The 25,683-nt window shown below is 32.4% G+C and overlaps 1 protein-coding gene across 1 annotated transcript in view; it reads right to left on the reverse strand.

The window, feature by feature from the left end:
• The window catches only part of LOC143922677 (uncharacterized), a 163,645-nt gene extending 147,357 nt beyond the window's left edge, over positions 1–16,288 (reverse strand). Inside the window, exon 1 of the mRNA XM_077446013.1 lies at positions 15,974–16,288. The gene's annotated coding sequence lies outside the window, so the exon portion shown is untranslated. The remainder of the gene's footprint in view (positions 1–15,973) is intronic.
• Between the last annotated feature and the right edge of the window lie 9,395 nt (positions 16,289–25,683).

Below are 25,683 nucleotides of genomic sequence, written 5' to 3' on the forward strand. Positions count from 1 at the left end.
CGATGAAACATCATCGCATGGGTATAAAATTATTATATACTCATATAAACCTAAAAAAAAATCCGGAACCGGAACCGGACTCTCATAGATAGTTTTCAATTCTTTATTTGTAATAATTTTCCATTCTTAAAGTTAACGTTAACAAAATGTTAATTAAAGTTAACAAAACGTAAAATTTTCCGATTATACACAAACGGTCATTGACCTCGTAACGTTGAATATTATTATTACACAACACAAATTAAGTGCATATTCATATGATGTGTATTTACAACCCGTATCCTGGGCGAGGATATGGCATGCGGCGCGGGCTCGTGAGCACATCGCGTTTGGCACAAATCGGAGGGTCCGAGTTTCGATTCCCGGCGCCCGCGGTGAATGAAATCAATTTTTTTCTCGAATATCGTTAAAATATAAATATAAATAATAAATAATTTAAATTTCAATTTAATTAAAAATAAATGTATAAAAAAAAAATGGTTCAAAACCTCGCTAAATAAAATAATTTTATTACGTATTTTTATATGGCGATAGCGAAAATTTTCAATTAATGTTTAAAAAAAAGGAGAATTTCAAATTGGATCGTGGCGTAATTGGTTAACTCCCAACCTTGAATACACCTATAATGGTGCGTACGCACCAAGCCAACGAACGGCCCACAGGCCAACTTTTAAAACCAGTAGCGTACAAAATATCGAAATATAAATTAAATTTAAAAATTGAAATTAAATATCAAAATTAAAACTATTATTATTATATAAAAATTAAATTCAAGTATCAAAATAAAATTATAATCATTTTATTAAAATTAAAATTAAATATTGAAAGTTAAAACAGAACATGCACAATTTAAATAAATTTTCGAGATTGACCTAAAATTAGATCATCAACAATCACATACAGGTAATCCTCGACTTTTGTTTGTCGAAGATGTTTCGACTTACGAAGATACGCACTAAGATCGAAAAAAAATCAAAGAATTATTATTTTTACTTCCCCGTAATGCGCAGTTACTGAGAATATATCATGTATTAGTATGGGTGATCCAACGATTTTTGCTAACCCGGGGTGTTGTCGGTCACATCAAACGGATTTTTTTATTCTTCAATTGTTTCTCTCGTCGAAATAAATCAAGTAATTAAATAATTTCAGAGGTAAAATTTATCGGATAATGTGTGATAATAATGTGTAATAATTTTATTTCGACGAAAGAAAAAAAACCCTTTGACAAATCACCGACATCCGACACCGCGTTTTTTTATGAATTGTTTTTTTTTATCGATCATCCACGTGGAAATACAGTAACATCTCGTGACGACTTTAACAATTTTTTTTTCGCTCGTAATCAGAGAAATTATAATATTTCTCTGGTTTTAAATGCGGTATCGTCGTAATTCAAAACATTGTTGCAATTCAAAACATCAACGATGATCTAATTTTAGCTCAATCTCGCTCTTTAGCTTGATTTTGATATTTAATTTCAATTTTAAAATTTAATTTTTATTTCGATATTTTGTACGCTACTGCTGGTTAAAAAGTTGGCCCAAAATCGTCGTTGGTTTAGTCCGTAAGCACCATAAGAGGGTATTTGAGTGAGGGGTGATCGGTTCGAGTCGCGACAAAGTCGTCTCGTCGAAAAATGAACTTATCGATTTTTATCGATTCGTTCATTATGTTCGGCGAGAGTTAGGACACACACACACACACACACACAGAGATTACCGTCTTTATATATATGATATTTAATTTCAATTTATATACAATATTTAATTCTAAGATATCGTAATAGTAACATAATAGATTACCTATTGATAATTTATAAATAATGCGATATACATATGTATGTATTATGACTAAAATAAATTAGTAGTGATATTGATACTGACTTTTTATTAAAGGCACTGTCAATTTTTATAAAATATTTTTATCCTTGGCGGGGGGTTATTTGGGGATTAATGACTAGGGGATTTTTGACCGGGGGTATACATATGTCCAAGGGGTAATTGTCCTAGAACCCGCGCCAACATAGCCTCGCAGAACAAAAGTAAATTCCGATGTACAATTATATTTCACATCGAATAAAAATTAAAACAGGCTTATAATTAGAGTCGTGTGGGCGCAACATTAACAAAAAAAGTTTTTGCAAGAGCCTAATACTTTTCACAAAATTATAAAATAATATTTACTTTGTGGAAGTTTCCAATTATAATGAAAATAATTATTACCAAAGGTATTGAAAACGCCGAATTTTAACGAAATATAAAGTATGTAAGTGCTGACAAAAGTCATAAAGTTTTATAACGGTTGTAGTTTTAGTCGAGTATATGTACATATGTATTTGACTACTTGTTCAATATTTTGAGTCCCGAAAATAGTTAATAGACAACGAATCTTCCGTACAAGTGTTTCTCATATTTTTTTCAAATAGACCTTTTTTTCTCCTATCCTCCTATCACGTAAAAAATACTTCTGTTTTATTCAATTTAATTAAATTGTGTAGTTTTGTTTTGCGCGTGTTTGTCGGTTCGGCAATGATGGGGTTGTTCTGCGCGAAATTTGTATAAGCGAGTTTGGCATTGGAAGCATTTTATATGACAATGTACATACATATAAAATGCATCATGAACGTTTGTAAATAGGGTTTATATATATGAGTGGAAATCGTAAAAAACTTTAAGTTTAAGACGTATTATATATATGTACATAATTTATGAACAGTTATAGCCTTTAAAAATCAAAATAAATCTCACCTTCGAATGCTCGAATAATACGTAATCTTCTCGAGCATTTCTCAATACACAAAATTCAAAGTTATTTACGACGTTCCATTCAAATTTTTAATTGTCAATTACAAAGAAGAACTCGTCAGTCAGGCCGAACGAGAAAGCCGTCAAATATATAGAATTACATATTTTGACAATACCCCTTTAAGTTTGCGTATAAATTTGTAACTGAATAATAAGCATCGTTTGCAACATTGTTTCTGTAAATACAAAGATAGCATATTATTTACATACAAATCAATAAATACTGCTCTTACATATACATATTATACATATGTAAATTCTTTTTTTGGTTTGGTTAAAGATTGATTTCGAATCATATAAAAATACAGTAATACTGTGAATTTCATCGTACATATTTGCAATGCGTGTGAATGAATGTGATATGATTTTATCAATGAATGTAAAAATAATTTAATTGACAAGCATTCAGCAATTACATATGTATATTAGACGGTCAGTACTACAATCAAACGCTCAGTTTATTTGTATAGGATATTTGGAGTTTGATATATAAATTTCTATTGTGCTATTACGAGGCAGGAAAATCAATCAGCGATTTTCTCATTTACAGAATAAACATTTTGATGAATCCAATTAAATTATTTACTGACCCAAACTGATAAAATTTGATATACAGCTAATAGGCCATGCCACCTATATAAAAGTTGCTTATCTACCAAATATGTGATCGCCTTTAAATTGATCATACAATTTTTTGGTTTCAATTAAATGGATTTTAATTTAGAGTCTGATTTTAAAGTACACAATTTGTGTTTTTAAATAAAAAAAATGTACGTATATGGTCATCCACACCCAAACCCAAAATTATTAAACATCGCAAGGAAAATTCACCATAATTAACATTTTCAATGTAGCTATTGTAATGTTTGAAAAATTCCAACCGGTTAAAATAGCTATTAATATGTACACATGTACATATTAATAACTATACCAACCCATACAAACTAGCCGATACAACATTTTCTTCTAAATTCAAAACAATTCAACTAACATAAAATTGAAATTATTATATTTCGGTACTACCGGTAGTCCATTTTATATGTACTACCAGTAGAACTTAAGGTTAAATTGTGGCAAAAAACCGATAGAACTAGTTTCGGTAGTACCGGTATTGGAATTCGTACTCAATATGGTCATTCGTGGAGTTGCTGGCTACGAAATGTTGAGGTGAATAATCTTTGCATGGGAATCAGTTGGCATAAAACCAATAAATTGCTTGCGATTTGTTGGCATACAAATCGACAGATGAATTGCTACGTCAATTCGTTAGAAATCGTATGCGATAACTACATATAGATTTGCATTGCGGAAAAATAAACTTTCAATTAAATACGTATGCACAATATACATACATACATGTAAATATTGTAAATATAAAAGCTAAATAAATGAAATTTAAATGTTTGCTTTGTGATTCGAGCTTAATATAAAATAATTTTTATACTCACTGAATCTTTATCGAGGATCGGACTTTCAAATTGATATTGGTTAAATATGAAGAACATAAACAGCCCAAAGAATAATTAGTAAAAATAGAGTAGAAGAGAAGTTGTTAAAACACATTGCGTTGTGAGTTCGAGGTTGTGATTTCTCGACTTTTTTTGATTCTCGAGATTCGAGAATCTCCTTTTCTCGGAATATTTGAATCTCGAGATTTGAGAATCTTATTTTCTAGAAATATTTGAATCTCGAGAATTCGAGATTTTCTTTTTTTGTTTCTCGAGATTCTCGAGAATTCTCGAGAAAGTATAATTTTTTTTTAATACAGTGAATTGATTTTTTTAGCATATAAACTTGACAACATAAAAAATCAAAAGGACACAAACACTACATATGTATATTATATCAGGGGCTTACAACTTTATTAAAGAGATGACGAAAGAAAGGTATAGAGAGATACAATAGAACATTGAATAGAAAAAAAGTAAAATTATATAAAAAAAAATATTATAAAAGAAGGCATGAAAAGAAAATAAAAATATACAAAATTAATTAAAAATAGTTAAAATGACAATATTTAAAAAAGAATTTTATAAAATTCCCAGTGTTGCTACCCGGCTTTGCCCGTGTTTTTGTGACCGGACAAATAATGAAAATACTGACCATCTACATATGCATATTAAAATACTGACTATAAATTGATTAATATAACTAAGGAACATATACTCGAATAAATAAATAATAAATCAAAAATCTTTGTTTTATGTGTTAAGTGGGGTCATATTGTCAGTGAAAATATATTTTCACTAGCGTTTTAGTGATATCATAACCGAATACTTTCGCACTAGTGATCTCGAGAAATCTCGAGACGAGATTTCTCGATCACAACCTCTAATTGCTAGTACCATTCTGGAAAAAAATTGCCTCCGCCTTTTCTTTGATTTATGATCTTTTCAATTGAGTATGTATGTATAAATTAAATGAAATTTGCAGTTATTATTATTAAAAATACCATTAAGTATACCTCATTACTAAATTAGTATTTTTTTTACGAGGTTTGTATTAGTTTCTTTTCATTAATTCAATGATTATTACTTTTTTTTTGCAATTTGCCAGGAAGGTGGGTTTACCTGTTAGGCCTTCCTGGTATATACATATGTATAAATAAAATAAAAACATTGTACATACATACATATATATACTCATTTCTGGAAATATTAAAATTACGGAAATCAGAAACTCTCATTTGAAACTACACATTTTTTATAATAAACATTACTTTTAACAACATTTCGACAGCCTTGAAGCATTTTATCACTTTTAACGACTTGATATATGTACCTACATACATATATATCAAGAAAATAATAAATATTCATTATTTTCCATTTTTAATTATGGCAGAAAACACTTCTTCTATCTGAAATTTGTTTTAGATGAATTTTTTTTCGATGGCTTTTACATTTTCACTTAAAACATACTACAGTTCAATACATTGCTTCTTAATACGTGCGTGATAAAGCAACACGTGAAAGTGAAGACGAACAGTTGTACTAACAGTGGTGTGCAACATGCGGTATTCGTACATACATATGTACCTACATACATATACGTATTATACTTCGATACGAGAGTGATCCAAACAATAACACATTTTGTGTAAATTGATGTGTAATAATTTAAACACTACTGACACTGTGTGAACACATACCGATTAGCGTTCACGAACAATGGACGAACGATCCACATTGATTGTAAACAATTATTTTGTATTTTGGGAACGTGTGGATCGACACTGTACATTTTGCACGTAGCGATAGTATTACATATGTATGTATATACACATGTACATATGTATAATATAATGAAGAAAGTTCATAGAATCACATAAACCATACATATAAACGCAGTTGATTACCTTTCTTGTAATGAAATGACAATCTGTCATTTTCCAACATGCATAACTTTGTTTATATAGAATGCGAATAGAAGGAAGCGAGTACTATCTCAATACAAATAAAATAAATCACTTAATGAATTGTCGTTGTATACCAAACTACCACAACCGGAACGAAGAATACACACATCCCCATACATACATATGTACATAAATAGTATAAATTATTATTTTCTTAAATATCACATAACAATCGCACTAAAATATTCAACGCAATTGTAATGAATTCTCCATTATGCTCGGCATAAAAGGTTTACGATTCGCGTAGGAGAAAAAGAAAAAAAAAAAGAGGGAAGACCGCATTCTATGGGCAGAATTAAATTTGAGCAACTTAACGTACAAGAATGTGGGAAAATACGTATGAATGATAACAATGAAACGTTCCACGAAATTCTCCGGAGCTTCCCAAACGTTTTTCCAATTGTACCAAACCATCGAAAGGAAGATACATATATGTACATACATACATATATACGTATATAATATTTGGGCTCAGTTAGCTCTCGATGACAAAACGTTTATTGTTTCATCCGCTTTCCGTTCACTTTTGAACATTCACACTCGGTCACGGCCATCACCCGAACACGGCACACGCACACGTCATCTCAGGTGTTCGCTATATTCGGAATTAAAAATAGTAATAATGAATATATAAAAAAAACAAGATGAATATTAAAAAAAAAAAAACACTGCTCAAGCAGCAGCCGTGGGCGGCAGAAGAGAGCGTTTGTCGAAACGGTATTCGAAAGCTGATGGATGATTTGTCGAATTTGACGTGTAAAATCGAATGTCTATATCGCTTTTGGAACTGACCGCTACCAAAGTTGCACTGGGAAATGGGTCAGATTTATCTCGAAGATATTGACAACGATGTGTGTGTGTGTTTAGACGTTGGACAGTCGCGATAAAATGTGTTGAAAGCTTGATAGTGTGAATGTACGGACATTTGAATGTTGGTTAACATCAATTTGGTGCGTTTAAAATGGCAACTTAGAGACATTTATTAAAATAAAATTACTATCGGAAAGTCCGAGCTAAAGAGATGATTAGGAAGAGGATGATTTATTTCAAAATCTTGGCTCAAAACCTTCGCATCTGACATACATACATATAATGCTATGTTAACACGGGAATGGCTTGAATCCTGCATCCTGCTCGTGCACACTCGCCAGTAAGGCACACAACTTGAATTCCACAAAGTCTACCTTACGTGTGCCCAAGCTGGATGAAAAACATCAAAATGTAAAGATAATTAACTCCCAAAATGAGATTTCCCCAGTTAGAGTCATTTCATAAAAAAATTCAGACCAGAAATGTAAACTTTCCGCACAATAGTTAGTCTAGTTTTTGAAAACAAAAAATTAGTTATTAAAAAAATAGTATGTATGTATCTACATACAAAAACACACACATTCGTGTATATATGTATTGTATATACATAGAAGATGAGTATTGGCAAGCTCAAAAAAATCTGATATATTTATTGGATGTAAATTTTAAATAATGGTTATATCAAAAACTTGTTTTTTTTTCCGTTGTGTTATTCAAAATTCTCTATGTATGTTTATTTGTTTAGTTGACATAACAGCATTTTTTGTAAACCACAAACCACGTTTTTATATAATATAATATTTATCAGTATCGAATTTTTCAGGGTTACACGAAAATTTGTAAAAATTTTCAATGTCTTTGAACAAATAAAATAAATTACGTCATTCATAGATATATCAAATAAAAGTGGGAGTTTCCATTTGACACTTTTAAGAGAAGAAATCGCTCATCATGGTAGCAAAATAACAAACATACATACTATGTGATATTTTTAAATGGCATGCATTACTTGCATAATAAATTACTAACTCACTTTTATTAGTGAATTACCATGATGATAGTACATATAATTGATATTTAAAACTACGCTGCGTTGTACAAAATTCTTTTTTCATAACAAAAATTATAAAAAAAATTAAAAATTGCACTTTGAGGCATTTATAAATGTAATCTACGTACATATGTATGTTATGTGTATGATATTTTGTATTTATAAATTAATCGATTTGACAGGCGCTTGAAAATTATAGGACAATTAAAAAAAAAGATAATAAGAATATCATTAATGATATTAAATTATGAAGAGCTAAATAATAAAAAAATACATTGAAATGTTGTTTTATTCACTTCACATTGACACCATTAAAAAATAATAATGTAAAATTGGTATTTTTACATGATTTAGAATATCAAATATTCAAAGGTCAAGACTTTGTTTTGTTTGAGATTACATATACATATATGTACATACTAGTGTTTTTACCCGGCTTCGCTCGGTATTTGTTATATAAACAGTTTAAGCATGGCCAATCTAATAGTAAACATTTTATTAAATTTATTCGAATAATCATTTGTTTTTTTATTAAATTGGACGTCATGGATTTACGAACCAAACAAACAAAAATACATACATATATACAAAGTCTCTTTCGAAATTATATATTAGATGTATTCATATTACATATATCAAATATGATTATATACATATTATATCAAATGTTTTGGGCTGTTTGGTCATTTAATGCCAAATGTATAATAGTTAATTGGTTTAGCATCAAATGTCTATTATTGGGTATTATAATTTACATGTCAAATACACATAATCGTATGTGGTTAAGAAATTATGTTATTTTCAGGATGAACAAAATCAAATGTAAAGTACTAGCTAACATAAGATTTAAGTATGATAAGAGGCCAATCAAATGTATAAATAAGGGGAGTCCGCCTTTTCAGTATGCTAAACACAATATTTCGAAAAAATTTGACTGCGAACTTTCGACTAAGAGTACTAATAAGCTTTATGAAAGTCTTTAATGTCGAAAATAAACATTGTTACGGTTTAGTTTCAGTGTTGCGGTTCAAATTCTGAAGTTTCGGTCTGTTAAAGTTACTTTTGAGGCATGAAAAGTTTCCACTCGATAATACATTTTTAACAGCTGATTGTAAATTTCAGTCAGAAACTTTACAGCGTAGGAACATTTGCATATTATGCACATACATACATATTTACATATGTATATGTATACCACTTGATTCTTAAGCCGGACTGGCTAAAAGCTAACGATGAAAGTTATTTCACTGTTGATGATATTTTATTCAACAATTCCATATGTTTGTGAAGCGATATTTGAACATTTAGCATTCTTAATCCACACACAATAATACCTATAGATCATATATGTATGTACATACATATGTATGCCATGAATCATGGTAAGTGAACCGTTGCAAATACACCTGGACTATTCAACAACTTTAGGAACAAACAAATTTACGAACCCTATCTAACCTTGAAACTTAAGCTATTAACGAAAATTGTACACACGTACGTGTAAAATAACAGGTTGTAAAATATTATTATAATTTTATGAAATTTAAATAATATCAACAAATTTATGATTCTCAATTATGAATAAAACGAGAAATGTATTTATGTTTGTATGCATGTACATACATATGTCATAGCTCTAAATACTTAGCAAAGGAGCTCTAAACAATTCAGTGAAGGACTCTAAGAAAAAAAAGTGCAAAATTTACTATCGAGAATGGAAAAGAAACAGTATACATACATATGTATGTATTTATGTAAAAAAATCGATTATATGTTTTTGTGACTCAATTGAAAATACGGATCTTAAATGTTTATTTATTTAATATTTGGATCTTGAATGTTTATTATTTAAACAAATACTGGCGGTTTATTGTTTTAATGATAATAGACAAATGTATGATAAATTGAATCCGATGAAAAACCCATCAACATCTTGGGTACATATAATCGTATATTTTTAAATATTATACATGATTATTATAATATAATTTGATGCATTCTACATTTGAGCCGTTTAAGAAAAGATTCTAAAAAATTGTCTTAACTAAAACCACTTACTAAACATGCAAAACCGTTGTCTGCATTAAATAAACATATGAGCCGTTTTATTTTAAAATGGCGAAAGTCCAATTTTCAGTTCCAGAAATACTATTTCTGTTTAACTCAATTCACAAATGGCTATCACTTCTTTCAATTCGATATGTCCGAATCTCGACAAAGAAGAATAAATGTATTACTGGCGACCAGTATTTTTAAATATTGTAAAACGCAAAACATTATATTTAATGTTTTGCGTTACTACATTTTAAAGAAAAATTTGCTATATTTCAACTACCCGTGCATCTCTTGGCCGAAATCAGCTGAAAAATCACGGAACAAAAACTACGTATCAACCATTTTCCATTCACGACTATGAAGGGCATCGACAACACATTTCAAACAAAATAATAATTGTAAAATGTACTAACGGGTATAAAAGTGGCAAATTCTATAACTAAATCAGCCAAAAATAATATGATCAAAATCAGGCCCGGCTCAAGAGTACATATATGGCACCCTAAATTTTTAAACAATAAATTTCATAAACGTTATTGAAATTGAAGAAAATTATTAATATAAAAACAAAAAAATAATTTAAAATTTTTATTCAAAATATGTAGGTAATGAAGACATTAATTTATATTCAACAATTAATTGAAGATTTTTATAAATTGAAATTTATTTTTTTGAATTTGATTGCTTAATGGTGCTTACGGACTAAACCAACGACGAATTTGGGCCAACTTTTTAACCAGCAGAAGCGTACAAAATATTGAAATAAAAATTAAATTTTAAAATTGAAATTAAATATCAAAATCAAGCTAAAGAGCGAGATTGAGCTAAAATTAGATCATCGTTGATGTTTTGAATTACAACAATGTTTTGAATTACGACGATACGCATTTAAAACCAGAGAAATATTATAATTTCGCTGCTTACAAGCGAAAAAAAATATTGTTAAAGTTGTCACGAGATGTTACTGTATTTCCACGTGGATGATCGATACAAAAAAAACAATTCATAAAAAAACGCGGTGTCGGATGTCGGTGATTTGTCAAAGGGTTTTTTTTCTTTCGTCGAAATAAAATTAATAATCACACATTATCCGATAAATTTTACCTCTGAAATGATTTAATTACTTGATTTATTTCGACGAGAGAAACAATTGAAGAATAAAAAAATCCGTTTGATGTGACCGACAACACCCCGGGTTAGCTTCCATCGTTGGATCACCCATACTAATACATGATATATTCTCAGTAACTGCGCATTACGGGGAAGTAAAAATAATAATTCTTTGATTTTTTTCGATCTTAGTGCGTATCTTCGTAAGTCAAAACATCTTCGACAAACAAAAGTCGAGGATTACCTGTATGTGATTGTTGATGATCTAATTTTAGGTCAATCTCGAAAATTTATTTAAATTGTGCATGTTCTGTTTTAACTTTAAATATTTAATTTTAATTTTAATATAATAATAATAGTTTTAATTTTGATATTTAATTTCAATTTTTAAATTTAATTTTTATTTCGATATTTAGTACGCTACTGGTTTTAAAAGTTGGCCTGTGGGCCGTTCGTTGGCTTGGTGCGTACGCACCATAAGATATTTAATTTCTTGAAGCAAATCCATCCCTGATATACATATATATATATATATATATATATATATATATATATATATATCATCATCATCATTTACAGCCATTCGCCATCCACTGCTGGATGAAGGCCTCTCCAACACGCTTCCACTCGTCTCTGTTTTGCGCAACACTCATCCATCTCATTCCGCACATTTTCCTAATTTCGTTCACCCATCTTCCTTGCGGTCTTCCTTTTACTCTTTTGCCTTCTCTCGGGTACCATTCAAGCACTTCTTTTGTCCACCTTTCGTCCATCCTCCTAGCTACGTGACCCGCCCATTGCCATTTCAATCTCTTCACTCTATCCACTATGTCCACTACCCTTGTCATATTTCTCACCCACGTGTTCCGCTTCCTGTCTTTCCTCGTTATGCCAAGCATACAGCGTTCCATACTTCTTTGAGTGCATTGGATTTTATTTTGCATCTTGGCGTTCAGTGTCCAAGTTTCACATCCATACGTCATCACTGGCAAAACGCATTGATCAAAGATCCTTTTCTTCAGGCAGAGTGGCATTTTTGATTTAAAAACAGCATTCATCCGTCCAAATGCACTCCACCCCAATTTCATACGTCTCTTTATCTCTTCATTTTTACTACCAGACATGTCAATTATTTGACCTAAATATAAATAATTATTTACTACTTCTACTGGTTTATCATCTAAGGGGATGCTATCAGGCATGCAATAACTATTGAACATTAGTTTAGTCTTATCTACGTTAATTTTTAATCCTACTTTTCTACTTTCCCTGTCCAGCTGTGTTAGTCTGATAAGTAGGTCAGCTGAATCACGAGCTACTAAAACTATATCGTCTGCGAACCGAAGGTGACTCAAAAAGCGACCATTGATGCTTACTCCGGCTGTATCCCAATCCAATTTCCTGAAAACTCCCTCAAGCACCGCATTGAATAACTTGGGCGAGATTGTATCTCCTTGTCTTACTCCTTTTCCTATGCTAAATCTATCTGTACCTGAAAAAATTTTAACTGAAGCTGTGGCATTCTTATATATTGTAGCTAACAGTCCCACATAGGGTTCCGGCACTCCCTGTGTTTTTAGAGCGTTAAGTACTGCATTATGACTAACTGTATCGAAGGCTTTCTCATAATCGACGAAACCTAGGCACAGTGGCCGTTGATATTCGTTGGCGCGCTCGATTAGTTCGCCAACTACTTGGAGGTGGTCCATTGTGCTGAAATTTGCCCTAAACCCTGCCTGCTCTATAGGTTGGTTCTCGTCGAGGATATTCTTCAGCCTTTCTGTAATAACCTTCGTGAAGAGCTTGTAGACCGCTGAAAGTAGACTAATGGGTCGGTAGTTCTTGATATCGCTTTTGTCGCCTTTTTTGTGTATTAAAATGATAGTTGCGTTATTCCATCCTTCTGGTATAGCTTGGTTCTGGATGCATTTGCTGAAAAGCCTAGCTAAGATATTAATTAGGGGGGGGCCGCCACATTTTAGTAAGTCGATGGGAATATTATCTTCCCCTGGGGTTTTACCATTCTTTGCAGTTTTTAGCGCGGCCTCTACTTCGCTAGGCAATACTGCAGGAACCCTTTGGCCGTGTGTCGATTCCAGAGTGGGGAATTGGCCGTTGTCGTTCTCGTATAGTTTTGCATAGAACGTGTAAACTCTGTCTATGATTTCTTCTCTATTCCTAATTATTACTCCGCTCTCTGATCTGATTGCGATCATTTGGTTTTTGCCTAAGAAAAGATCCTGTTTGCACTTTTTCAGGCTACGGTTATTCTTAATGGTATTTTCTATTAGCTTGCTGTTAAAATCCCTGACATCCCTGACTATTCTCTTCTTAATTTCCTTATTTACTAGATTGTATTCTTGCTTATTATTATCCCTATCTAAATTCCTTTTATGCTTAATTAGGTTTTTTGTTTCCGCTGAAATTTTGCTTAATTTAATCTGTTTCCTGAAACCACCTAATTTCTTACCTGTTGAGGTTAGAACCGAACTAATTACAGTGTTCAATTCCTCGATGTCTGCTTCTGGGTTTAATTTCCCGTATCGATTTCCAAGTTCGAGTTCGAATTCCTTTTTCCTAGACCTTAGTTGAGCGAAATCTGGAGAGTTACTGCATCCTTTTATTAATTTCCTACGTTCGCAATTTATATTAATGGCCATCTTGGCACGGACTAATCTGTGATCGCTGCCTATATCTACTTTACTTAAAACACTAACGTCTTTAACGGAGTGCAGGGCATTTGTTAGGATGAAATCGATCTCGTTTCTGTCTCCTTTAGGACTCTCCCAAGTCCACTTATTGTTGGTGTTTTTCCTGAAAAATGAATTAGTGATGAAGAGCCTGTTGTGTTCTGCGAATTCTATGAGGCGATCGCCTCTGTCGTTTCTTTGGCCGGTACCAAAATTGCCTACTGCTCTTTCTGTGTTTGCCTTTTGTCCTATTTTTGCGTTAAAGTCGCCCATGATTATTTTAAAGTGGTGGCGGCTATTATCGTATGCGCCCTGTAGTTTTTCGTAGAAGTCTTCTATTTCCTCGTCTGGGTGGCTAGATGTGGGGGCGTACACTTGGAAGATTTGACAAGTGTACCTGCTCGAGATTCTTAATACTACATAGCATATACGTTCCGATATGTCGTTTATTTCTATAATATTTCTTTCTATTCTCTTATTGATAAGAAACCCTACTCCTCCTATTCTACCATTTGGTAGCCCTCTCCAGTAGAGACAGTTACCACTTTTTAGGATTATTTGGTTTTCCTGTTTTCGTCTTACTTCGCTAAGTCCTACTAAATCCCATTTGATACTTTCTAGTTCATTCTCTAATGCAAGCACACTTCCTTCACTCGATAACGTTCTTACATTGTACGTGGCTAAATACAGGTTTCTATTAGCTAAGCTATCATCCATCGTCACTCTTACCTTGTTGGAGGTTTGGATATTATTTTTCTCGCATTTATCCAAGATGTGTTGAGAAAAAGGCGGTACTTGAGAGAGATTTCCATTCAAGGAGTGAGTTCTTACCGCCATAAACTCTTCTCTGTGGTCAGCTTTGACATATAGTCATCCTAGGTATCACTTGGATCACTTATGAGTTATTACATGCCATTTAACAGGGTTACTTTGTAAGTGAAAGTAGTTAGTTATGATAATAATAGATTAGCAATTGTTATACTACTTTTTTACAGATCTTTATCGTGAGACGCCTCTTTGGAGACAACGGATTTATATATGTGAGTGCGGTTTGCAATTTAATATTTTAATAATAACTTTAGTAAAGTATATAAAATTACACGAATTACTTTAATATAATTTAAATATGAAAAAGAACTGATAGACAGTTGGGAAACACCGTTTCTGTTTGCTATTATTCTATTAAGTAAAGTTCGTTAAAGATTTTTGGCTGGAAGCAATTATGTGGAAGATTTATTGCTTCTGTGGGACCGACTTGGCTGGCGAAGGACCCTTTTTTTGTATTCAGGTAGGGAGATGTATCTCGTTTGACACCGATTTGACACAAAAATTAGCACAAAATTTTTCGAAATAACTGATATAAAACCGCTTTTTACGACCGATTTGCTGTTTATTTTTACACTTAAATTATACTAGGATGCAATTAGTAAAATAAGTGATTAGATGGTTAAGTTAAATTTCGTGCAATAGCCGGGTTTAAGCGAGTAATAGCGGGAGGAACGCAGAAGCACGTCCTCCTCACATGACACGAAAGACCGAACTCATATATATATATATATATATATATATATATATATATATATATATATATATATATATATATATGTACATATGTAGATGTACATACATATGTTTCAGCGGTATTTTATATAAAACACAATTCCAAATTACTATTTGTAGTGACGACAGTTTGCCGTCTTACAAGTTTAATTCGCGAGTCGTCGTTATTTGACAGTCAACTTCCTGCATTCCTCGTAAATTACAATATTTTACTATCAGTATTGTTACTTCGCGTAGAAAAATTAAGTTGAATATAATAGAATGTATTATGAGTTCAAGGAAAGCCAAATTATTTTATTTTTTTAATTTAATAATCGAAAAAAGAAAAATAGGGGCGCCTCATAGCGCCCCTTGTCCATGGCGCCATAGGCACTTGCCTAGTCTGCTGCACCTTTGAGGCGACCCCGATCAAACGAAAACACTTTAAAAATCAAAAAATAATAGAAACATATGTACATACATACATACCTACTCGTATCGATAACTTTTTTGAAAAAAAGTTTCCTTGCCCCCAAATTTTCTAAAAGATGCGGCGCAAAGGGACGAATCCTTACAGTATATATACACACACACACACACACACACACACACACACACACACACACACACGTATATGTATGCACGTATATATTAAATATAAATCACAAAAACACAAACAACAAAACGAAACTGAACAAAAACAACACACGCGAATTGTTCACACATGAACACATGTACACATAATACGTAGGAGGTTGATTGGCACGCGGGCTGGTAATGCAGTCGCGCTGCACGACAATCGCGCACTGATGATGTTGATGGCGAGAGCGTGGTTCGTGACGGGGGCGGAGGCACGGGGGGCCCCTGACATCCGGTGGCGGTGGGGGCCCCCTGTGCGCCCCATTGTGCCCGTCACGCTCCAGCCACCAGCTACTTCCTGCCCCCGCGTTCCCACCAAGACGATGGACCCCCTGCACACACTTGACCGGAACATACGCGGTGTGGCCTCATCAACCTTTTTCCTCACAACTATACATCACATAATATGTATGTGGGGGCTACCATCCCGACTGCTGTGAACTCTTTGAATAAACGCCCGTCAAAAATACGACTCCCGCTCCCGTTTCGTTAGAGCTCGTTCATAATATTCGCTAAAAGCTGTAGCAAAAAAGCCTAAACTTATTTACCATGTTTTTGTGTAAATGTATTAAGAGGTACTGTGTGTACCTGTCTATGGATTTTTCATACAAGAACCAGTTTAGTTGAGGTGCTGCAGTACCGCAGTCGTCCGGGTCTACCTCACGGCATTGAAAGTCAAAAGATCGAAAAAGCAAATATCGGAAGGCAAAGATCGAAAATCGAAAGATCTTAAGTCGAAAGATCAATAAGTCGAAAGAAAGGTCGGTGAAATTATCTCTCTTTTTGTCATACAGCTTTGTTTAATGTGCGCGCGCAGGATACGGGAGGAAAAGTCTATTCCTCTTGTTTATTTTGTATCCTGCTCGTGTAAATTAAGTGAGGATGTACGACGGAGGGAAGGGGGAGTTTTACCGCACGCCACTGATATATATATATATATATATATATATATATATATATATATATATATATATATATATATATATATATATATATATATATATATATATATATATATATATATATATATATATATATATATATATATATATATATATATATATATATATATATATATATATATATATATATATATATATATATATATATATATATATATATATATATATATATATATATATATATATATATATATATATATATATATATATATATATATATATATATATATATATATATATATATATACTAACCGTTTTTCATATGTATGCATGGTAAAAGAACATTTTCGATTTTTTGACTGTTGGTGCGGTGACGGTCACCCCCGCAGTCTACCCATGCACGGACTGCGCCTGCTAATCTAATCTTATATATAATTTCGAAAGATTTTTTTTTATAAATGTACATTTATATGTAACATTGGTTGGTTGGTTGGAAACAACACATTCGATTTATTTTTTTTCGATTCAAAAGATTCGAAGGCCCCGGGGGTGAAGGCATAGGAGGCAAAGTCCCTGGAGGCGAAGTCCCCGGGGACGAAGGCCTAGGGGGCGAAGACGCCGAAAGCGAAGGCCCCGGAGGATGCCGGGGGGGGGGGGGGCACCGGATTTTGGTATACATATAATTTCGAAAGAGACTTAGTATATAAAAATGTTTGTTTATTCGTGACAGCCAATTTAATAAAAAAAAACAAATGAATATTCAAATAAATTTATATAAAATAAAACTATTCAAATAAATTTATATAAAATAAAACTATTCAAATAAATTTATATAAAATAAAAGTATTCAAATAAATTTATATAAAATAAAAAGATTCAAATAAATTTATATAAAATAAAACTATTCAAATAAATTTATATAAAATAAAACTATTCAAATAAATTTATATAAAATAAAACTATTCAAATAAATTTAATAAAATGTTTACTATTAGATTGGTCATGTTTAAGCGGTTTATATTACAAATACCGAGCGAAGCCGGGTAAAAAAAAGTATAATATAAAACTCAGATATTAAAGACTTGTGTAATTCTGAACACACATTATAACTTTTTTTTAAATTAACACTTGTCGCACTGTGATTGATCATAAAATTGTAACGAAAAAAATTGACCAGAAGCCGTTTTGTACGCGTGCCTTACAGTTGCGAGAAAGAGGAAGAATTCAGTACGCGCCGCGCCCAACAGTCAGTGTGAGAATGATATCCGCCTTCAAATGACGGCTCTGCTTCAGCCGTCGTTTTTTTCATTGCTAGCACTTATTTTATACTATTAGACGTTTAATACTTGATAAATGATGTTTATAGCTAATAACAATAATTGACACGCAGATTTTGCATTATTTTAACTTAAAACACACATTTTTAGCTGGACGTTTGGAGTCCAACACAGTGGCTAGCGGATATTTTTAGCACTCAACCGATTACGATGGAACTTTCAGGATTTGTTGTATGCATGTCCGGGAAGCTTATTGTGAAAAAAAACCTCTTGATAATAATATTCATAATTACGATTTTACCGACGCGAAAGTTTGAAGCGCCATTGTGTAGTCAAGGAAATGTGTTCGTTGTTAACCACGTTACCAGCTGGTTTATGACGACACGGGGTTGAAGAGAGCTCCAACTATTACTTGAAACGAGAACTGAAACGCAACGGGAACGGGAACGGGAATTGCATGCCTTATTCTGGGATTGCAATGCATGCCGGTTTCAGCTAGTGATTTATATTTTGACCATTGTGGCGCATCAGGAATTCCTGTAACGCTACAATGGTCCAAACTTTAAATAAATAAATAATATCATATATTTGAAAGGTTGAAAAGATTGTTTGTATATATGTATGATATACATATGTACATATATAAGCTTAATATAATTTCATCACGAATCGATTGACACATGGAATGTTGTATTTAAAATGACAAATGAAGAGTAAAGTATAAAATAAAAGTGAATATTTTAAAAACGACTTGGAAACACCTGATTAAAACGAGCGAAGTATTAAAGATTTGCCGTCGATGAATTCACAGACAGGTGTTATGTTATGTCTATGTGGCCCATTGACCTGAGAGGTTAACGGAAAAGGTTCAACGCGACTCAATTTCACCGACTTGTTCTACCAAAATTTACTTTATTTTTATTTTCAATGAGTAAAATGAAAATTAATTCAATGAACCAGCTGGCGAATCCCCACCTCGTGTAATGGTTGCAAATATTTCGCAACGACCAAAGTTTACGCACTTCTGACATGCATAGCAAGCATTCGACACAACGACCGGAGCTTTTAACGTTTCAATTGAACATAAATATATGTCAAGTTCGCTAATGTGTTGCGCCATTTATGTATGTATGTATGTACAATCCAACTTAGGGTAACCATTTCGCCGAAGACCGACTTAAAAAAAATAGAATTCTCTATTAATTTTATTTCGACGAGAGAAAAAAACCCTTTGACAAAAAACCGACAACTAGAGAGATCATCCCCGGCTCACACACTTTGCAAGTGCGAAAACATACAGCGATGAACGGCACACCGCGGGCATGGCTGCTCGCCGTGGGTGCTCTCTTACATCTCCTACATCCTCAAAAATATGGGATAAACATTTATCGATCACGGTCAAGCAAAGATAAATACAAGCATACAATTTGACCGAAAAAGGTCCAAAGGATCACTGTGGGGCGGGACATGCCGGGCGTCCCATGAATGGCCGGCACGGCACTGAATGGCACGCATCATTTTTTAGCAAGATAAAAAGTATCTAAAAAAAACCACGTGCCACATCCAGCGCTGTGTGATTTCGACCTAACGCATAAAGATCCAGTAATCACACACAATATTAGAAGAAATTATGCCATTTGTCAACAGTGGCGGGACTTTTTGACGAAGTATGTAAGTTTGTATGTTTTATAGAGCGACTTTAAAAAAATAATTCTTTGATTTTTTTTTCAATCGTAGTGCGTATCGTGGTAAGTCAAAACATCGTAAGTCGAGGTCTACCTGTATATGGTTGTTGATGATTTAATTTTAGCTCAATCTTGAAAATTTATTTAAATTGTGTATGTTCTGTTTTAACTTTCAATATTTAATTTTAATTTTAATATAATAATTATGAGGTGCTACTTTAGTATGCCGTCTACCTTCACGTGTTTACTTTAATATGCGGTCTCACTGTCTCAGTTCTCGCGTGTGACACTGAGACTGAATAATACGGACCTCAACAACCTAATCTTAAATGAATAGGGCCAACTTTAACTTAGCCCTAACCTTTCGTGACCCTTAAATAAATAGGCGTTGGGTGCTTAGATATCTTTTTTACATACCTCCTTTATTTTAGTTTTAATTCATCAATATTTTCACAGAATAGAATTCTCTATTAATTTTATTTCGACGAGAGAAAAAAAACCCTTTCACAAAAAACCGACAACCAGAGCGATCATCTCCGGCTCACACACTAAGGGCGAAAACATCCAACGATGAACGGCACACCGCGTGCATGGCTCCACGCTGTGGGTGGTCTCCTACATTTCTTCAAATATGGGATACACCGTTATCGATCGCTGTCAAGCAAGGATACAAGCATACAATTTGCCAAAAAAAGCATATCTTAGCCGCCAGCACCAATTTATTTAAGGGTCAGGGATAGGTTAGGTTAAGGTTGGCCCTATTCATTTAAGATTTTGTTGAGAGATATGTATGTATGTATCTGCTGACGATATTTTGAGAGAAATGCTTCGACAACATTATGGGGCGGCAGGAAAAAACAAAAATTCTAATAAACAATTTGTTGCTACGATACAAATAAAAAAGATAAAGTAAAAAATAGTCGACTGCTATTCAAAGATAGATCGCATGCTAAGGTAGACCGCATACTGAACTAGCACCAATTATTATTTTATTTTGATATTTCAATCTAATTATTATATAATAATAATAGTTTTAATTTTGATATTTAATTTAATTTTTATTTCGATATTCTGTACGCTACTGGTCCTAGCTAAGTTGGCCTGCGGTGCCCTTCGTTGGTTTGGGGTATACTTACCATTAGATCCGCACGCGTTTTAACTACTATCTGACTCCCTAGCTATATACATACATATGTATAAACAATATAAAACACCAATAGAAAAATTAATTAATTAAATTAATTTTCAAAGATGGCGCTTTAATGCTCAGAGACTTAGTGCCGCCGTTTTAGAACACAGTATATATAGAAGTTTCTTGCTTTCGTAATTATATTCGCACATTTTGTTGGCTGTGAGACACAGACAGACACACAGAATAGCGATATTAAATACATGATACTGGTGGCCAGCAATACGTTTATTCTGTTTTTCCGAGTTTCTGGACATATCGAATTAAAAGAATTAATAAAAATTTGTGAATAAGTTTAAACAAAAACAGTGTTTCTGGAACTGAAAATTGGACTTATATGTATGTACAATATTGGCTCATATATTCGCAGTGGCCCAAGTATCAGTCATACATATACATATGTACATACATACATATGTAAGTTGGGTCTTTTATGCCAAATTACATCAATATCATCCATCCTATACTATTATACCGAAGTATAAATAGGTTTTTGAGCTTTTTTTTCATATTATGCTGTACATTAATATTAGAATAATACTATGATTACTAACAACATTAAATTAAAATTGTAAAATAGAAAATGATTAGTAGATTAGTAGCTATTAAAATAGATATAATATGTATTGTGAACATAATTTAGTAATAATAAAAAGCATTTAAAAATCAAAAATACTATTATACCTTACAAGCAATTGTGGCAAGAAGCTACATTCAAACATTACATAAAACATTACATTTTATCTTGAAACGAGCCAAATGATTTTCATGAAACCAGATGAAACTAACCCCTTTGTGAAGAACACATTTAATGGGCTACATTATAAGATTTAGCTCAATAAGAACCCCCGCTACGTAAAATTAGACGACCCGCCGCGCATCGGTAAATAAGCATTTATTTGTCTATTATATCGCAGACGAATTGAATAAAGACGAAAATAAATGATTTTATTATTACAATACAAACCGAAAAAAAAAACGATAAACGAATAAATTATATGATGTAATATAATAAAGACAGTACCTGTTATTTCCAGACCAGTTGAAAAAAGTTGAAAATAAATGAACTATGTAATATAAAATTTGAAAATAAATGAATATATTTTCAAATATTATATACATTTATGAATTATTATAAAATTTTAAATGCCTTTGAACTATGTGTTTACCGATCGAAGATCGGTCTTCTATTATAGCTATTAAAGACTTTAGAATCTCTCCAAAGACCAGAAACGAATGGTAGCCCTAATTTACAATATATGTATGTAATAACCAAATCGTAGAAATAGTGTAGCGTGACTTTAAACTGCAACAGCCTTGCTCCAAATCAACATTTATATATTATACATTTGTGTTTGTGTATTATGTATTATGAACATTTATAAGAATTGTAAATAGATTTTTGAGCTTTTTTTCCTATATGGCCTAAACGCTAACATCAAAATAAGATAATATTAAAAAAACCACAAAAACATTATGTTTTAAATAGATAATAATCACTGGATCAATTAGTTGCTATTAGAATATAATTCAAAAGTATTGTGAACATTGTACCCGATGACATATCACGAATGTGAATTGAATTAATAGGGATAATATATTAAATTATCTTTATATGAGAATTAAATAAAATTGCACTTAGAAAAATAATATTTCGACTATTCTTGTGGATTAATAACAAAAATTTTATTGATAACTGGCTTAACTCGATAAACGAATTTTTGTTATTAATCGACAAGAATAGTCGAAATATGATTTTTCTAAGTGGAATTTTATTTAATTCTCATATAAAGATAATTTAATATATTATCCCTATTAATTTAATTCAGATTCGTATAAATACGAGTAAATACAAGTATGAGCTTTTAGGTCACAATTTTACCGATTTAAAGTTCAGCACTCTTCCAAATAACCATTTTAAACGAAAAAAAATTATGGGGTCAGAGCACTATCTCAATAAACATGTTTCAATAGAAAAAACTTAATATAAAATAGTATTAACAGTGGGAAAAAATCCCAAGTGAAAATACGTACTTTTGACTTTTGATTTGAACTGGACGACTACTTAGAGAGATTTGAAAGCTAAAAAGTACTACAAATAGAAGATAAAATACCCGACTATAGATTTCAATATTCATTTTGAACAGGAAATTGACAGATTTTGAGACATCGACCCAACAACATCAAGATATAGAAAAATCACGTGATTTAAAAAACACACATATCTCCGAATCTCGAGTCAATCAACATTTTTTATTACCAGATTCGTGTTTGATGGGCATAGATCTATAAGAAAAGTCATATCTCGTCTCTGAACCATTTTTCGTTTATCCATGGCGGGGGCTATTTTCACAGGGGTTTTTTGCACGGCGGGTTAATGTCCAGAGGGATTTTAGCCGGAGGTATGTGTCCGGGGGTTACATGTCCGGATACCTCATATATGATATATTATGTAATGCCTACACTATTCTCCCTATCGTCTGGAATAAAAAAGTTACTATTATTACTATTATTATCTGCCATAAAAAATAGCATTGTTATTTTTTTAAGCCTATTTTACATTTCTTCATTGCAATTGCCGAAAAATAAACTACGAGATACAACTATCCACCTGATGAAGTTGAAACGGAGCGTTGAACCAGCACATCAAGCGATCATGCATAGAGAAACCGCAATGTGTAGATACGCCCATATGAAACTGAGAGATGTACATAGATAACGATTGCTTTCTTCTGAGCTCAAGGTGACCCACTTGGTAAGGATGTCATAACCACTTTCTTCTTCTACGCGTGGCAACGGCCTAGCCCAACCATTCATCACATGAAAGTGATAGAACTAACTTTTTTATTATTATTTATCTATTTCGCGAAGAACGTGCCACTTGTATATACGTATATGGGTATTATACATATGTATAGAGCCGAAGAAGTAGCAGAAGAAGAAAAAGAAGCAGTGCACGTCTAATGAGAGTGAATCCGTTGTGAATCGTTAGTGGGTAATAATATTATATGATAGAACGTGGATCACTCGACACAAAAACATTACATGTATACGTACATATGTATAACGTACGTGTAAAAAAGTGGAATATTAGCAACCTTTTATACATTGATTTTACTTTCGGAATAACCTTCCGTTAGTTGTGGATGGCGTTGATAAATTAACCAGGAGATTCTATGACAGAATCACTAATAACCATGCAAAAAAGGTAATTACAAAGTGTCTTTACCTTTCAGTATGAACGCAGATTACACTGAGCAACAAAAAATCACGTTTTTGAGTTACCAGAGCGGAGACTAACCAATCTTTACTAAGTTTGACCCACTAAATTCGAATATGATATTGATTTTTGCTGGTGGGTGATCGTTTACGAGATATGAGCGTTTAAAAAAATCCGCGATTTTTACAGTTTTTTGGCTTTTGCGATCTTTAACAAAAAATTAAGGATTGTTACGCTCAAAGTGAGTATTGGAATCAATAGTCAGATATTTTTCCTATTAATTGTTATGTTTCATTGCTTTAAAATACTTCTAATTAATTGTCTAGCGAATTTTAAAAGTCAAAAATATATTTTTTTTACGGATTTTTTTTCCGTGCTATTTTTCATTTATTTGGCAAATTTTTTATTTCACCACTTTTATAAGGATTGGTTTTCTATCTCAATATTTTTTTTTATCTAAACGTACTAACTAAAGCGGTAATTGCAATTTAAATGCTTTCGTTGTATATATGGTTGTATCGCGTAATATGTTAGGGCAAGCGAGATGGCATATAATCCACCTCACAGAGTACAGCGGTCGGACTACATGCCATCTCGCTTGCCCTAACATATGTTTAGATAAAAAAAAAATATTGAGATAGAAAACCAATCCTTATAAACGTGGTGAAATAAAAAAATTGCCAAATAAATGAAAAATAGCACGGAAAAAAATCCGTAAAAAAATATATTTTTGACTTTTAAAATTCGCTAGACAATTAATTAGAAGTATTTTTAAGCAATGAAATATAACAATTAATAGGAAAAATATCTGACTATTGATTCAAATACTCACTTTGAGCGTAACAATCCTAAATTTTGAGTTAAAGACCGCAAAAGCCAAAAAACTGTAAAAATCGCGGATTTTTTTAAACGCTCATATCTCGTAAACGATCACCCACCAACAAAAATCAATATCATATTCGAATTCAGTGGGTCAAACGTAGTAAAGATTGGCTAGTCTCCGCTCTGGTATTTTTTTTTGTTGCTCAGTGTTATCATAGTTCATATGTATACATACAATTTGCTCGACCTTAAAAATACGAATTGTTAATACATTTTTGAGCTTTTTCTACTAAACAATAACATTAAATAAAGTCGAATCGATCTAGTTCGAGACTTACATACGTAAAATGTATGTACATGCTATCGTATTCACCCCCCACTCGACCCTCGATGGCAAATTACATTTCGTTTCAGTTTCGCATTGCATTTTGGTCAAGAAAAACAACATTGTTCGTGCGTATAGCGGTCG

Source organism: Arctopsyche grandis, chromosome 2 (assembly GCF_051622035.1).
Source record: "Arctopsyche grandis isolate Sample6627 chromosome 2, ASM5162203v2, whole genome shotgun sequence".
In the NCBI taxonomy this organism is placed as follows: domain Eukaryota; kingdom Metazoa; phylum Arthropoda; class Insecta; order Trichoptera; family Hydropsychidae; genus Arctopsyche; species Arctopsyche grandis.